The sequence below is a fragment of the Denticeps clupeoides genome, chromosome 16 (genome assembly GCF_900700375.1).
Source record: "Denticeps clupeoides chromosome 16, fDenClu1.1, whole genome shotgun sequence".
Lineage (NCBI taxonomy): Eukaryota > Metazoa > Chordata > Actinopteri > Clupeiformes > Denticipitidae > Denticeps > Denticeps clupeoides.
The window spans coordinates 1659056-1671851 of NC_041722.1; the positions used below are offsets into that span (position 1 = coordinate 1659056).

At 43.4% G+C, this 12796-nt stretch overlaps 1 long non-coding RNA gene across 1 annotated transcript; it reads left to right on the forward strand.

The window, feature by feature from the left end:
• The first annotated feature begins 12245 nt into the window (after window positions 1-12245).
• Window positions 12246-12590, forward strand: LOC114766434 (uncharacterized). Its single transcript, XR_003742786.1, has 3 exons — window positions 12246-12257; window positions 12364-12405; window positions 12495-12590. It is a non-coding gene; the product is annotated as an uncharacterized LOC114766434 (long non-coding RNA).
• Window positions 12591-12796: the final 206 nt, after the last annotated feature.

Genomic DNA, 12796 nt, shown 5'->3' on the forward strand with positions numbered 1-12796 from the left:
CACCCATGCCTTGACTTGCCCGGCCGGTGGCTCGGCTGGCTGGGTGCCCTTCAACAAAACCCACACAAATGGGGGTGTGCACAACGATCTTTTTGTGAACTATCCAAACAAATTATGTTTGAATCACATCAGTACATATGGAAATCAAACAAAATAATTGTTAATCATCAATTATCAGAAATAACAAAGAGATAACAGATTTTTTTCTGTTGGTTCTTGATGAGAAGGCTTTACAGTTCATGAAAATGATTCTTTTTAATAGCCTCCATCAACATAAAATGATAGATTCCTTCTTCCAATGACTGCTGTGTATGTCTGCTCATTCTCGCTCTGCCTTGGTGGTTGTTTATTACATAAAAAAGTCAGACACTTAAGTAAAAAGTGTGCAGTTACCATTTTGCCTGGAAGTCTCTAAATGACAATGTTTTCTGAGAAGATTAACTGACAACACTCACAGAAATCAATTATGTAAATATAGCAGAATAATTTTGTTTCCTCAATACATGCCCATATTTAATGAAAACCAGACTATGTATTGAATATCAACATCAAAAACAACATTTATTTCTTATATAGCCCCAAATCACATACAGTATGTCTCAATGGGCTTTGACAGGCTCTACAGTTGACACCCCCCACACTTGACCCTTCTGCACTCAAGGAAAAACTCCACACAAAAAACTCTAGGAGAGAGAAAAAAAGAAAGGAAGAAACCTTGGCAAGGAGTGATACAGAGAGGGACCCCCTTCCAGGGTACAGTGAGCCTGCGAATTGTGTCAATGCACAGTTTGTGATGATTTGTCCAATACGAGGAAAAGTCCTACAGTTGTAGAGGTGGAGAAGTCCAAAGTGTAGTCTAGTGTCATGGTGTACATTACGTGTCCATTATGATGCTACTGGTCCATTGGAAAATCCGTGAAGCTTTAGTTGTTACGGTGGTGATCCTCTGGATTGTTTCATGAAGCCAGAGATGTGTTTTCATTTTAGATTTAAACATTGAGACTGTGTTTGAGCCCCAAACACTGACCAGCAAGCTAATGCATCAACTAGAGCATCCAGACAGTAATGCGTTGCAGTAATCTAAGTGATATTATCTACATGCAAATCGAATGAGAGACCTGCATCAATTAGGACACATAGACCCTTTCCTTCAGTACTTGAGATAGAAAGGCTATCTAGAGTTATGTTGTAGTCAGCCAGCTTATGTCTGGCTGCTTGAGACCCAAGTACAAGAGCTTCTTTCTTATCAGGGTTTGACAGAAGAAAGTTGGTGAGTATCCACTGTCTAATGTCCTTCAGACGATTCTCTATTCTGTTCAGCTTGTCTGGCATTGCCGATAAATACAACTGTGTGTTGTCAGTGTAGCAATGAAAGCTAATACTATGTTTGCAAATGACGTCACCTAAAGGTAACATGTATAAGGAATATAGCAACCCTAACCCTAACCATAACCCTAACCTTGGACAGAACCTTGTGGAACACCAAACTCTACTATGTGAAGATGAATCACTATAGATGTCCACAAACTGATTCCAATTGGTCAGATATGATCTGAACCATACAAGGGCTATTCCCTTAATCCCAACAACATTCTCTAACCTGTCGAGGAGAATAGCGTGATCAATAGTGTCAAACGCTGCACTCAGTGATGACACACTCAATAGTGTCCAGCAGGCCCTGATCAGAGGACAACAGAAGGTCATTAACCACTTTAACCAGCGCTGTCTCAGTGCTATGATGAGGTCTAAATCCTCCGCTTGATATACTTCATGAGTATTGTTGCTGTCTAGGTACGCGCTCAGATGCTGGGCTACGACTTTTTCGATATAATATAATATAACATTTTTGATTTAAATGGAGGGTTGGATATTGGTCTGTAATTCCAAAGCTGACTGCGATCAAGATCAGTTTTTTTAATCAGGAGTCTAATGACTGCTACCATGAACGAAATTGGTACGTGGCCGGTGCTAAGCAATGAGTTAATAGTTTTAAAGATAGGATTTATAACATTTGGTGCTACTTGTTTAAGGAAAGTACATTGATGAGATTAGTTTCATTAATTCAGGTTCTTTAAGAAGGTTTGTTATGCTTTTAATCTTATCTGTATATGTAACAATTTTATTTGTAATAATATATGAAATCACACAACATTTGTATGACTAAAGTGTAAGTTAAACTGCCAAGATAAAAATGGGATTTATTATGCATCTGAAGATCATGCACAGCATTTATATTTCATTGATGTCTGAGCGATGTTAAGTGTTGCTTCCTCTGGGTTGTTTTTTTTAAATGACTACAGGATCTGTCACTACATACTGCTTGCTACACACCAAGCTTCTTTTACACTGCCAGCTGTTTCACTTCTCCTTTATTTTAAAACAGTCGCACAATAGTTTCTGAGGGCGGAAAAGAGAACACTGACAAAATGTTGTTTTTTTTGTGAATGAAAGTTGATGAGGGCTGGCTGAATGGGAAGTGGAAGTTGCAGAGCCTTTTGCACACAGCCCTTGTACACTCGTTTATGATCACACTTGCTTTTCCAAGGTGTGAAGGACCAGAGAGTGAGGCAATGGGCTCTAAAGCTTCACATCAAATATTTATTTCATAAAATAAGACAACTGAATGTAAAAAAACAATTGCATTCTAACTCTATTAGGTTAACAAAACCCAAACCATGTTATTTGAACTCAAAAACATACCTAACAAAATGACACATGATGAGAACAAATACTTGCTAATCAAAACTGGCTGGGATTGATACTAAAGCACCTGGCATTGATGGCTGAACTTGACATTCCTTTATTGTTCGTCTTTGGTCAACATTATACCTCTGTTGTAGGCATCTCCTCACCTTCTGATTGTGGGTTCCTTACCTCACTCCTTATATAGTGCCTTTTTTCCTGAATATAACTCCTCACTGTCACTCTGTAGCTTGTCTTATTGGCTTGGTCTTAGGGGCAGTGGTGGCCTAGCGGTTAAGGAAGCGGCCCCGTAATCAGAAGGTTGCCGGTTCGAATCCCGATCCACCAAGGTGCCACTGAGGTGCTCCGCTCTTGATATTCCCCTTGAGCTGTTACATCATCCAGTAATCTGGGACTTTCGAAGTTACCATTGCAGAATAGGCGAAGGCACAAGAAACGTGCATGCCTGTACAATGGCTGCCATGGACACTGATGCCCAAGCCCCAAAGGACAGGACGCTGAGATCTTCAAGAATAATTACTTTAATCAGTTTGTTGTCACTGTCACTGTGTGTGTCTAACCAGCTCATTGGGAGACACAGCCCTGCCATACATCAAAAATCCCATCACCATCGAAAAAAGCATCTCAGCACTCGTTTATGGTTCTGCTACATTCACCACACCAACTCATTTTAGAGATTCCCTGGCTACATAGAACTTCAACATCATCTCCTGGTCTGCTGCTTGTTACTCCTCCCACATATGTACATGCCACATCAGTGGAAAGTCTACATGCACATGACACACACAACATCTCGCCTAAGTTTTTGGATTTTTACAAGGCCTTTTCAATGGCCAAGGCAATGAATTGATCATGGGATTGCACAGTCAATCTGCCATGTAAAACTTTACTTCACTCTTTTACTTTACTTTATTTTGCAGATGCTTTTATCCAGAGCGACTAACAAGAGGAAGTCACCAGCAATTCTCGTTCGATTTCTATATATTTTGAGTTTACAAAAACTAAGAGTCCTGATAAGGCCTAACTTGTCAGAAAAAGAACATGCTCGGACATTAAGTACTAGAAATTTGTTTTAAATGTATTTAGTGCAGTGTGTATGCATGTGCGTGTGTAAGTGTTATAATACTTTTTGAATAAGTGGGTTTTCAACTGCTTCTTAAAGGTGGTAGTAGTCTCAGCTAGTCGAATGGAGCAGGGCAAGTTGTTCCACCAGCCAGGGACAACAGAGTTGATTGGAATCGGAGACCCCGTGAAGAGGGAATTTTCAGTCTCATTTCATTAGCAGATCTGAGAGGGCATGCTATTTCAAATTCACCATGCTTGGTAAGCACAATGTGAGAGCGGATGCGCTCTTGAAGCAGTTTTCTGCAGACAAGGCCAATTGTGAGCCCAAGTCCATTCTGCTATCCTCTATGATTGTTGTCCCAGTCACGTTGGCCTTCGATGAGATCACTCAGGGAAGTGAGAGTCAAGGAAACCTGGTTCTCTGGGGTTGTCCAATGAACCAATGTTCCTAGATCCTATGGTTCTGGAAAGCGGCAGGTTCCTCTGGGTCTATTGTCATGGCAACCAGCATGACTGGGTGGAGACCCAGAACTTCCTTTGCAATTCCTCCACAGGGTTGACACCTTTTCAGTGTGAGTTCGGACGTCAACCCTTTACCTGTGGGTGCATGGTTCAGGCGGGCAGAGCGGGAGTGGAAAGGAGCACACACTATCTTGTGGAAGGCAGTTTGCCATCTCAATTTCCAATCTCATCATTTGCAAAGTGCCGGCAGAGGGTGATCAGGTCTGGCTGTCCACTAGAGACATACACCTCAAACCTCCCTGCATGAAACACCTAATTTCCTTGGTATGTTTTTGGTTGTGTTTCAAGTGCACCCAGTCTCTTTGATTACTCTTGTATGTGTAAAGTGTGTACTTACCTACTTCGACACAAGCCAGACCTGGTGAATGAGAACAGTTAAGCGCTCCTCTGCACCTCCAAGTATAAATGTCTTGTGTGTTTTATCTTGAAGCATTTAGAATGTGACTGTCTAATTACAATAAAAGCCTACTGTGCAGATAAAATATAATGTGCAGGAAAAAAATGTGATGAGAAGGGGTAATGTTTGTGCACAAAAATTTATTCCAAGTCAAGTCTAAAATGCATGCATAAAATGCATGTCTGCCTATAACACTGCACTTAAATTTTTTTTTTTCTGTTCTTTTGGGTTTTGCTGTATTTAGCTACACTACCATTCATGTGGTGAATTTCCCCAGTGTGGTTATATAATTCCCTGCCTTTTTGCTCCACCTTGAATACCTTGGGGTAAAAGGACATATTAACTTTAAATGGGGTTCAGCACATTACAATAATTATTTATGGTGAGGCTGAGCAGCAGAATCGGTATCTTAAAGTAAAATTTACATTACTGCTGCACCAATGTTTTTATTTGGGACATTCTTTGGCCAGTTCAGCTTGGCAGAATATTATGAACAAGCATACATGCGCTGTGGTGATCTCAGACTGGCTACATTGAGTGGAATGTTTCATAAAATAATCTTAATAAAATTCAGTAGTTTGCATCCTTTTTTTGCATTCTTTCATCAGCTGCAAATGAAATTTCCCAGTTCTCCTTAAGGTTTTATGACTCGGCAACAATGCAGGTTTATTGCCTTGTAACCCTTGTACAATAGCTACCCTTTTGCTCCAGATATACACTCTTTAGGTCATTTTTTTGTGATCTACCAGTTCATTATTTCCATTATGCTTTATTCATTGTCACTTGGGAGCATCATAAGCTGAAACCAGGAGCCATAATGTCCATAAATGTTCAAAAGTGAAAGTATTACCACACAAACACAGTCTGTGTCAGGTTCAAATATGATTAGATTCAACTTTATTGTCCCTAATATCCCTAAATTCTGTACTATAGTGAATGTAAAGAGACTTGAAAAAAAGTATTGATCAAACATAAATTAGAATTATAAAGAAAAGTAAAGATCAAAACAGAAAAATTGACCAGGAAGTGCTCATAACAAAATGTGCAGATAACAACACTCATTTACACAATAATATTCCTATCAGGAATGGGTATCGGGCACACAAGCGGCTGGCGTGGAGGACTCACGGTGTATGTGTCTTGGGTTTCACGTGTAGCTGAAGAGTGGTGCAGAGTCCTGCTTCTCCAGGGCACTCATAGGAGGTCAGGAGGAGCAGGACAGACCTCAGTGAACTGGTACTGGAACACAGCAGGATGAATACGTGGTCGAAAAACTAGGTTCTTCTCAGGGACAGCTGGTGTGTTAGAGAATGCACTGGAATCAGGGATGTAAGATCAGGTTGGTATAATCAGGAACAAACAAATGGCAGAAGGATAATCCAAACTCTTAGTCAGAAGAAACAGCAGTTGGTGTGAGGCGTGGTCAATCAGAAAATAACGGCTTACAAATACGTGGCAGGCAGTGTATGAATTCACAGTGTTTGGTCTGTGAGTCACCATTTTATTGTGGTCCTGGGCTTCTTCTGGTTCACTGGGGTCGGGTCATTCTGGCACCTGATGGCGGCCTGCTGGTGGCCATGACAATTCCATTTCTCCTTTTTCTTATTCTTCTTCTCTTTGTTCAAGCACAAATATATGATCTGATTATAAAGATGCATCACCCAGCCAATTTGTCACATTTACATCAGATTTCATTAGCTGGGATTCTTTGATAACAAGATGGTGTGCTTGTCTGGGTGAACTGATATAAATGGGGCTATACCTAACAAAGTTAGAGATACTGGTCTACTGACCATCAGTCAACCACATTTTCAAGAGCTTCATTAATTTTCACAATATGCTGTATAGATGGCAGACAGTATGGCAACTAGAGGAAGCAGGCAGAATGGAGACATGCAGAAAAGGAAATCTGATTTGTGTAACAGGAACTGTAACCTGACCACATCTTATGTGCTGAAAGGAACTTGGGCTCAGTTCAGGAACAAGGGATTTCCATGTCATTAAAATGAACTGATGTTCTATAAGGCCTCAGAGGATCATACTGCTAATTTATTTTTCTGAAGGCTTTGTGTAATCATACACAAATGGTTTAGTGGTGAAATTTTTAAAACAGTTTTGAATTAATTGTACACCGTAGTATTGTTTAATTATTAATAAATACACACACACACACACACACGTGTGACTATGAATGAGTTTAATTTGTGTTTCTTGTTGACTTTTTACAATCTTTGTGTGTTTGTGATGACACCAAATAATACAAAATATAAAAATGTACAAATCATTGAAAAAAAGTTGTTTCAAGTTGTTTTAGATGTGGGAAGCAGGAAGGCCCTTGACTCATCTGCAGTTTCGAGTCTCCCTGCACATTGTACGCTATGGCTTAACCTGGCTTGTGCAGGTTTGTATGCTCAGGCAGGATGGAACCTGAGACAGATTTCCGTCCTGCAGAGAACAGCATTCTTGCAGGAGTTGAGGCGAAGGACCAGGTGAATGGGAGAACAAAGTGAGAGTTACATGATCAGATATGTCTTTCTCAGACGATAAGGAAAGCATGGTGTGTTGCACAATAGTGAACCACCACATAGAATTTGAATAAATGCCCTGAAGATATGCAAAGCTATAAAAATGCATGAAAAAAAGTCCATGTAACACGTGGGATCTTGTATTATATGGATGGATGGTAACCCGAAGTGCTGACCTGAGGCAGATGACCGTTCTAATACCCGAGGGCTGTGACAGCCAATATTTAGCAGCTAAAGTCATAGTCTGGAATGTCTTCTGAATTTACAGTTCAGTAGGTTACAAATAGGCTTCTCATAACTGGTACTGATATTCAAAAGGAAACATTTTTTCAATGACAGGGGAAAGACACAGGATCTTGTTTACACAGACATTGCTGGCCCATACTGGACGGAGCCCAGCTCTTATCTTGGCCAATCAGATCCAATCACTGTCTTTCTAATTGCGGCATACAGACCAGACACTTGTCAAAAGCACAAAGAGAACCTGGCCAGCAGGAGACTGACTGGCAATCAGAAGTTGATGACTGTTCAAAGCTTGAGACACCACTTTCAGGAAGGTTGATAAGATATCTTTAACGCGGCGTGTGAAACACAATTCGTGGGGTGAGTGCAGTCCATGCAAAGTTTGGTCTGAAAGCAGATTCACTTTATATAGCTGAGCTGGGTCAAGTTGAGCTGGTGTTGATGTAAACTTAATGTCTGAGCTCTGTATCTATGGCCTGTGCTGGTTAGGAGTGTTGAAATAAATCGCACAATCTATGCATCACGATGCAGACGTGGACGATATTGCATTGATGCAGTGCAGAACATAATAAATTCCATCATAATGACGTTGCTAGGTGATTTTCTGGTGGCGGTATAAAAATTCTTAATTCTTGTTAAAAAGTAGTGCCGGTAGTGATTGATCTGGCACTTTGACCGCTGCGCTGTGATGAGTGTCCAGAGATCTACAACACAACATTATCTTACCGGGACTTCCGAAAAAGACGCAGATTTTATTGCGCTGACCCCCACTATGAGGCGCACCCTAGGTCATATATCAAGAAAAGCTCGCTCCGTTTCCCAGAACTAGGGAGTACCAGCCATTTGCGATCATATATGGAATGAGATTTGTGCACATGATCAACAGTACAAATAACCAATTGTAAGTATTGATTAAATACGCAGAATATGATGTGATGGCTAATATCTGATGCTGCTATGCATGTTCTTGAAGCCCACGTATCTCTAGAGTCCTGGGGAACAGAGTTATCACTCAAATACCTGCTGGCCAATGAAGCCCCGCCCCCACAAGAGAACTGTGCCAGAAGTCCAACTCAATCCTTAGGCATAAACGTAAACGTCAAACGGGGCTGAGCGACTGAGAAGCTAGCAATGAAATTTTAAAAACGAGCAGTGTAACGGAAAGTCTCACAAGCTAGATGAAAGCAAAAACTTATGTTGTCAAAATTCCAACCTCTTTTTTCACATTTCAATTTCGTGTTTTTGTCTGATATTAGGAAAGTTTGTTTCAAATTTTTGGCACAAATCTGATTGCATATTTTTCTGCCGTTTGTGGCGTCAGGGGAGTGCAGACTGAATACAGACCATTTTTCTGCTTTGTAGCAAATCACAGTGTCCACACAAGTGTACAAGTAAAAAATTAATTCATGATTAATTGATAATCATAATAAAATTGAATCATGAGACCAATCTGCTGTCTTGAATTTGAACAATTTACCACCAGAAACTTGGTAATCGGTGTAAAACAACTTTAGATTGTTGAAATGGTACCTGTGAATTGTGTTGTACTGCATATATTTAATATTTAGGTTTACTTCTGACAATTGTTTTTTTTTTAAAGAACAATTCATTGATTAGAAAGGACTGTGAAGACATCCAGATGACCAGTTTAGATGTGTGCCTCCATTTTAATTCTGATGATTACAGCACAGGCAGTCAATAACGTATTTAAATAGCAATTTGCGGACATAAATCACTGTAGCAAAGAGGTTCTCAACACTGTAATTCTCTAAATGATTCTCTGCCGGCCAGCCCCACTCTAATCTATACCACCCAGTATCATCAGTGGCCCTGACGAATGGTACACTATGTGCTGTGTCTGGATGTGGAACAGCCCGATCTTGTTAAGGAAAAACTTCCCCTGGACTAAACATGGGTTTCTTAAAGTGCCAATGTCCAAATTATATACACAAATACAAAAAGATGAACGCTGCAATAAATTCACAATAATTAATATTTGTAATGTAACAAAGAACAATAATAATTTATCTAAATGCTATATTGTTCTGGAAAAAGGGTTAAGATATTTATTATATATACACACATATATATTTTATATATACAGTTTTTCTGTGTGTTACAGAATAAATGCTATAAAATAATAATTCTTAAACAATGATAATCAAGTAACAAAGTGCAGCAAATCAACACAAGAGAAATATATTTGAAATCAATATTTGGTGTGACCACCCTTTGCTTTTGAAAATCCGTTCAGTTTTGGTGGCCCGAAGTGCCTCTGGAGGAAGAAGAAACGGCCGGGGTTGATGAGCTGGTTTAGTGAGTAGTCAGGGGTGCTACAACTGAACTGAAACCCCAGATAAAACGGCGATAGAAATTGGCAAACCCCAGGAAGCTTTGCAGCTGCTTAAGACTAGTGGGTTGGGGCCACTTGGTCACAGCTTTGACCTTCTGGGGATCCATGGCCACACCCTGGGTAGAGATGGTATAACCCAGAAACGCGGTGGAGCGCTGGTGGAAGGCGCACTTTTCCAGTTTCCAGTACAGCTGGTGGGCAAGCAGACGTTTCAAGACGGCTCTCACATGAAGGACATGATCCTGTTCATTCTGGGAGCATGTCCCGGAGGACGTCGTTGATGAAATGCTGGAACACGGCGGGCGCATTGCACAACCCGAACGGCATCACTAGGTACTCCTAGTGTCCTGTCGGAGTAATGAAGGCGGTCTTCCACTCATCCCCCTCCCGGACGCGCACAAGGTTGTAGGCGCTGCGCAGATCCAGCTTGGTGAAGATGGAGGCCCGGGAGAGGGAATCCAATGCCGTGGAGAGGAGAGGAAGCGGGTGCCGGTTCTTGACTGTGGCCTTGTTCAGCCCCTGGTAGTCAATGCAGGGGCGGAGGCCCCCCTCCTTCTTCTTAACGAAAGAAAAAACCTGGGGCCGCAGGGGAGGTGGAGGGCCGGATGAAGCCCTGTTGGAGGGCCTCCGCGATGTAATCCTCCATCGCCCTGTTCTCTGCAGGGGACAGAGAGAACAGCCGACCTCGAGGCAGCACTGCCCCAGGTAAGAGGTCGATGGCGACGTCATAAGGACAGTGCGGAGGCAGGGTGGAGGCTCGCTGTTTGCTGAAGACCTCAGCGAGGTCACGATAAGATGCAGGGATTGATTCGATGTCGGCGGGCGGGGGGGCTGGGGACTCTCTGGAGCACGTGCTTGTCCTGGGAAGCAGACTGCGCTGGCGGCAGGCAGGACCCCAGTCCAGGATGCGGTTTTCAGACCAGAGGACGTGTGGATCGTGGAGCTGGAGCCATGGATAACCCAGGATGAGAGGTGATGAAGGTGCCGAGATGACCAGGAAGTGGATGTGTTCAGAGTGGAGGCCGATGGACATCAGAACTAGCTGGGTCTGAGACTGGACTAGATAAGGTTGGAGAGGGTGTCCATCGACAGAGGTGACGGGAATGAAACGGCTGACTGCCTCCAGGGATATTCCCAGCTGGGAGGCTAACCCTTGGTCGATAAAGTTGTCGGCTGCTCCTGAGTCCAGGAGAGCCTCCAACTCGACCCGCTTGTGTCCCAGCTGGAAAGTTACCCTGAGCGAGAAACGAGAACTAACGACATGAGTGGACGTGCCAGGCAGTGCTCCTCCGACACCTACCTGGCTGCGCCGTTTCCCGGATGGAGAGGGCACTGGGGAGGGCGATGTTCCGAAGAGCCGCAGTATGCGCAGAGGCCCTCTCTCCAGCGGCGGTCTCGTTCCCCCTGCGGCAGTCGTCCAAGCTGCATGGGTTCCTCGGCCGCGCCGGGAAATGAAAAACGAGGCGGAGACGGCATATGAGTGGAAGGTTGTGGGGACCAACGTTGAGCAGGTGGAGGCCGTGTCAGAATCCGCTGATCTATACGGAGAGCCAGATCCACCGCCGCATCGAGGGTTTGAGGAGCTTCCTTGCCAGTCATCTCGTCTCGTATGTGATCAGCCAGGCCCTCTATGAAGAGAGCGCGAAGAGCGTCGTCTCCCCAAGAGAGTTTGGCTGAGAGGGTTCGGAACTCTGAAGCATAGTGGCAGACGGAGAAAGACCCCTGACGCAGATGGAGAAGCTGGGAATCCGGAGACCTCTCGCCGCTGGCTGGGACGAAAGTCTTCCGGAGTTCCTCGGAGAAGAGAAAATAATCGTTGCAGATGGGTGATTTGGCGTTGTATAGGGCTGCCGCCCACTCCTGTGCACGCCCGGACAGGAGGGATGTTAAGAGGGCCACCTTGGCGCGAGACGTCTCATAATGGGAAAAATCATATCCAAGGTGGCTAATAACCCGTCCGGGCGGCCGTCCACCCCGTTCCATTTATCTGGCAGAGCGATACGAGGACCGGCGGTGGCGCCGGAGAGCTGGCGCTGTAACACTGTCATGGAGGTGAAGAGTTGCAAAACGGAGTCCTTGAGAGTATTAATGGTGGTGGCTTGTGCATCAATCATACCACGAAAATAGGTGACTTCTGCATTCACGCGCTCAAACTCCGCTGGGTCGACTACGGGCTCAGACATCCGGACAGGCGTGTAACCACACAGACAATCGTGAGAGATTGGATACGCCCTTGTAGCGTGCGGGATTGACCCAAACGCGGAGAGAACCGCGGGAGGTTGGAAGACACACGCGATTGTTGTTGTAACGCCCGAGCGCTAAAAGCGGAATCCCACCGGGGAAACGGCGTTACGATAAACCGGCCAATAACAGTAGCTCGCGAGCTGAAGAGAAGGAGGAACTCACGGTACCGGAGATGGAGAGGACTGGATACGGGATCGGGAAACAGGTGAGAGCTCATGGACCATGAATGAAACACGATGTCTGAGCGAGGAGCAGGCGCCAGGACTTCCTGTTTATCTCCTGTCCTAACCAATCCTCGCTCTTCCTCGCAGTCACCTGACTCGCTCACCTGACATTTGGAAAGAACTCTGCTTGTAGGTCATTCTAAATATCTTGGAGAACTACCTATAGATCTTCTATGCCTGTTGGCTTCCTCAGATCCTGTCTCTTCATGTAATTCCAGACAGACTCAATGATGTTGAGACCAGAGCTCTGGGCAGGCCATACCATCACTTCCAAGACTAATTGATCTCGTTTCCATGACAGAAGTATGGCTTACAATTTAAATCTGGGAAAGACCTTGCAGATGCAGTATACATATAACAACTACAAGAAAATTAATTTTTCCCCAAAACACAAACAATATGTCTCTGGGCTTTGACAGGTCCTACTGCCCATATTTTTGCACTCAAGTTAAAACTGACAAATACAATTATTTCAGAAAATACACAAATGCCAATTACATAATAATCTAGCTAAGAAGTA